This window comes from Mastomys coucha, unplaced genomic scaffold (genome assembly GCF_008632895.1).
Source record: "Mastomys coucha isolate ucsf_1 unplaced genomic scaffold, UCSF_Mcou_1 pScaffold23, whole genome shotgun sequence".
Classification (NCBI taxonomy): Eukaryota; Metazoa; Chordata; class Mammalia; order Rodentia; family Muridae; genus Mastomys; species Mastomys coucha.
Genome location: NW_022196906.1, coordinates 31,222,510 through 31,227,669, shown reverse-complemented (window position 1 = coordinate 31,227,669; position 5,160 = coordinate 31,222,510). Strand labels below are relative to the sequence as shown.

The 5,160-nt window shown below is 44.2% G+C and overlaps 1 protein-coding gene across 1 annotated transcript in view; it reads right to left on the bottom strand.

Moving 5' to 3' along the window:
• Positions 1-124: 124 nt before the first annotated feature.
• Positions 125-5,160, bottom strand: part of Tmem218 (transmembrane protein 218) — a 20,596-nt gene continuing 15,560 nt past the window's right edge. The window contains exon 6 of the transcript XR_004111419.1: positions 125-707. The gene's annotated coding sequence lies outside the window, so the exon portion shown is untranslated. The remainder of the gene's footprint in view (positions 708-5,160) is intronic.

Genomic DNA, 5,160 nt, shown 5'->3' with positions numbered 1-5,160 from the left:
CTGTGCCTCTGTTTATCCTTGGTAGGGCCTGGCATACCAGCAGCCTTGGGGCTCACGAGGGGCAGTGAAGCATTGTCACATGAACAACAAAGATTAGTGTTCTAGGGCTGTGACAGCTGGCTTTCCCAGAGGGCATTGATCATGACATTGATCAATACAATGCAATACAGCAGGAGCCTAGACCCCCATAGAAGACACATACATTGCATTTACTAGAATGTTGTGTCAGTGTGTTAGCTAGATACACTGGTCTCAGCAATAAAATATGAAGCTCACCTGCCTGAGCCTCACTTTGGTTCTGCAGGAAGCAGTCAGTCAGGAACATCTTATACTCAGGACCTTGTACAGGGCAGGGGCTGACACACAGTAGTCTGCTTGGTGTTCACAAATATCTCAAGACCAGAAAGACTGACATTACGTGGAAAGGACAGACTTGAAGGCAAAGCTGTGTTACTTCTGTAGGCCACTAGATGGCGGTAGAGTCCAGTGCAAGCAGGTGTTGCCATTCCGTTTCAGAGGAGGAAGATGGTGTTTTCCTGACTCCCTCTTGGGAGGTCAATGTGGAAGGAGTGGTTCCTGGAAGTCTCCATCCGAGCCTCGTTACTTACCACATTCTTCCTGTTTCCTCGTCTAGAACAGGGGAATAACATTGCTCGAGGCATAGGATCGGTGTGAAGGGAGATAAGTCACACTCGCTGCTCTTGTCCCTTTAGCAGAGAAGACAGAATATGAAAAAAGAATCAGCACAAGCCAAAAAGCAGTGACTTGAGTTGAGGGCTGCATCATCCATCAGTCCAGACCTGATGGGACAGGGCCAGTAGGGGTGATCTTGGTGGCTTCAGATGTGACAGCATCTGAAGGAAGAATTCGTGGGCCTTGGATAATCAATATGACAGGCACTGAGAAGCAGAAGACAGAAGCTAGTATAAATCTTGTCATGCTATCCTGTGCTGGGATAAGGACCACAGCAAACAAACACATACACTCCAGGCAGGCAAGAGAGGCATTAGAAAGCTTCAAAAGATTTGTGGGAACCCAGAGCCAGGCCTCAAAAATGAGGGCTTAGGCTTGTAGGTGTAAGAAGAGGGCTGGAGAAAACCCCAAAGGTTGGAGGACCCCCATGTACCATTTTGCACAGACCTGCCAGGTTCTCTGCATCCCCCTCATCCCCCCAACACCTCAGCTCTGCACACATTTTGTTCACCAGAGGCCTGGTACCTGTCTTCTCTTAGGCCTCTGCACTCACATGGGGCTAATGCAGGAACATTACGTTAATTAGTTATTCATTTAATTTAACTTCACATTTGGTCTCAATTAAGCTTAAAATGTTCTTCCTTATAGATGCTACAATAGCATGTGTAATTAAAAGGCAATAACTCTTTGTGTTTCTCCTTTAGAGATCCATTGGGAGGTTGGGCTAGTATGTCTGAGGAGGGGCACGTGGGGAGGAGGTGGAAGGGAAAGAGCCTCTTGTAGAGCTGAGCATTTTGAGGCTTCACTGAAGGTGTGAGGAAGGACCTAAGCATGGGTCCAGACTGAGGGTGCGGAGGGCCACTGCGGGGAGCTCTGAGATCTAGACAAAGCAACAGACCTTGTCCATGAGGTTATGGGAGTAAGGGACGGTTGGGAATGGAAGGAGGCCATCCTTACAGCTGGAAAATGGGACTGTAGTAGGTGTAATGCCCCTCACCCAGAATGTCTACAGCCTAATTCTTAGAACCCATAAATATACTGTATTATATGATAAACGAGACTTCAGGACCTTGAGATGGGTTGTCAGGTGAGCCCAGGATAACCACAAGGCTCTCATTAATGACAGTGAGGCAGGGGTGGAAAAGATTGAAAGATATTACATTGCTGGCTTTTGAATACAGAAAGGGCTCACCAACCCTGGAATGTGAGTGACTTCTAGAAGCTGAAAAAAATGCAAATAGATCCTCTCCTAGACTCCTACAGTACTGTCCTTAGCCCTGTGAGACAGTAAGATAACACATGCATTGTTCTAAGCCACATGAAATTTGAAATGTGTTACAGCAGCAATAGCAAACTAATACACATCATTAGTGCAAAACAGACATGACCAACTTACAGTCAGAAGCATAGGAAAAAGAAGTCCCCAGTGCTGGGAAGCTGCAAAGTAAAGTGCTTGCTGTGCAAGCATGAGGACCCGAGTTTGACCCCCAGAACACACTCGAAGAAAAGTGTAGGGGGTAAGTTATTATCCAGCACTCGAGAGGCAGAAGCAGACAGATAGCAAGCTTCAGGCTCGTGAGAACTTACCTAAGACAGACAAAAACCAAGATGAATGGCACCTGACAATGACACCTGAGGTTAACTTATGGCCTCCACATGCATACATATCCACCACGCATGTGCACGCGCATGTGCCAAAATCCTCAAAGATTTACATGCATACAGGGGTGGCCACACAGCATCTAGTACAGCAGCATCCTTTCCATCCTCTTAGAAATCCCTGCTCCCTCTTCTGGTTGCTGCACGGTGCCCCAATCAGAGCTCATCAATGACATCATCTTTAAGTATACTCTAACTACTTTGTCCCACGCTCCTGCCCAATTCCAGATGTTGGACTTCCTCCTCACAATCAACAGCTGCTTCTAGGGGTTTCTCTTAAGTGGATCTGTGTTACCTGAATCTGGTCCCTTTAATCCTGTTTGTATCTTACAGACACATAGTACAATATTATAAGTGTTAGGAGCTTGAACACTGAGCCAAATTGCCTGACTTCCAGCCTTGACTCCTAAATCCCCCTTGTTGAATGATTCCGCCAGTCTGTACCTGTTGTAGCAAGTGGAGACACTAACAAGACCCACTTAATAGATCTGATACATGATGACGTAAGCACTTAATGTGTGCTTTGTGAATACCTGGCACCTTTGCTACATGTAATGAAAACTGTCATGTCTGCATGAATGACATGTGCTTACTTCCATGCTTGGGGTTAGGGTTAAAGGGTCAGGTCTATCAACTATAAAAAAGTCCTTTCCAGTCCTAAACTGTCCATTCCACTCAGGGTAATCAACAGGTGTCCAGATTATTTTCTGTATCTGATTTTTGAATCTGGTCAAGCCAAGGGCTGGACTGACACATTTGTCATGTGTTCTAATCAGTGTTAGTAGTTCTAAAGAATTCTTACCTTCACAGATATGAATGAGGGAAATGGTGGGTGCAAACAACTAACCAATGGAAAACTAAGGAGTTGTTTGAAAGCAAAAGTTGATCTTTAAGGTATGAGATGAAAATGAATAGAAGAGGAGTTAGCGCTGGCACCTCAAATCTGGAGTTCCTACTACTGTGAACTCTCAAACCCATCCTCTTTTCTGCCTGTTTCTCATCTGTGAAATAACAGCACATTTCCTTACCCTCTGGGAATCAAATAGGAACACCTACCTTCTTCAGGGATGGGACTGAGTTGATAGGACAGGTTAGGTCTTGAAGAATAGAACAGGAAACTCATCACTGTATTAGAAAAAAACCACATGGAATACCTAGAATAGCTCCACCCTGATCCCTCCATTGCCTTACTCCATCAGCACACAACCAGTGGGCACTCATCTGTGTTGAAGTGCAGATGTGCTGTTTACATGGAGGAAGCATGTGCTCTCAGCGCCTGTGCACTGATACAATTCCTCTGGTGCACTTTAACATTAATTATCTGAAACCCCTGATCAGAAAAGAATCGAGTTTTTCTACCTAATTACCAGTGAGAAATTTTTTAAGTTGCTTATCAAAATACTACTCCATACACTTGGCTGGTTTGAGACATTTCTAAAATATTACATAGTATCACTTAACTGACTGGAGAAAGGTTTTACCTAATAGAGCTGGGAGGGTACTGCTGTTCTAGCCTGCCAGGGCACCATCCTGCAGCGCTATCCAAGGACTTGTTCTCTTACACAGTGGAGAACTACCACGCTTTCTGGACAGTGAATGAACAGTACAACCTGCCCTGTTCAGAGAATAGCTAATGGACCCTGAGATGCTCTGCGTGGGTGTTTGAGGAATAACCCTAAGGTAGCCCCGTCTCCAGGCAGGCCCCAAACCTAAGGAGTGATGCCTCATGGTGACATCTCTGAAATCCATTGGTTCATTTGTTTAGCCTTCCACTTCTGGACTTTTATTGTTGTTATTTGTCTTTTAAGGTTAGACATGATTATCTTGAGTATGAAAAAAGAAAGTAACCATTTCCTTTCACCATACTAATTATTACAGATAAGAACTGTAGAAGACAAACCAAGATGAAATAATTGATAGTGTGTATGTGTGTGTGTGTGTACACTGTATAAGCCTGTGACATCAATTTAAAAAAATTGGATAGCGAGCCAGGCAGTAGTGGCGTACCCCAGCACTTGGGAGGCAGAGGCAGGCGGATTTCTGAGTTTGAGGCCAGCCTGATCTACAGAGTGAGTTCCAGGACAGGCAGGGCTACACAAAGAAACCCTGTCTCAAACAAAACAAAACAAAAAATTGGGTAGCAATGATTTCTGGGAAGATATTTAGTTTTTTCACCTTTACCAAAATACTTCTCTCTGTAAATAACTAAAATCTCACACAGCTACTAGCTACTGACTTTATAGACTATTTTGGTTTTATAGGTTTTAAATATTTATTTAATAATTATATATATATGCATGCTCTGTCTTCAGACACACCAGAAGAGGGCATCAGATTCCATTACAGATGGCTGCAAGCCACACGTGGTTGCTGGGAATTGAACTCAGCACCTTTGAAAGACCAGGCAGTGCTCTTAACCACCGAGCCATCCATCTCTTTAGCCCTACTTTTGTAGGTTTTTATTTTTAAGCTCAAGGACAATTTTATTATAATTTAAAAGAAAAATCCAGGCCAGACAAGCTGTTGATCTCAGGAGTATCTGGGAGGAGGAAAATGCAGAAGGAAGAGAGCTTTGTGGTAGCAGCGTTCACCTAGGCTTGGCAGCTGGCACCACATGGCAGGGAGGCCAGTGGCTTTAGAGAAAGAGTAAGGAAGCCCAAACTATCAGAAAAAGCATGCTTAGGTTCTGGCCAACATCTGGAAGGAGGAGAAGAAAATAAAAAGTTGCCTCTTTCTGAGTCAGTATTTAGAAAGGTAAGCAGACCTACCTAAGTGTGGTATCTCACTAAAAGGATAATTATTCCAGCC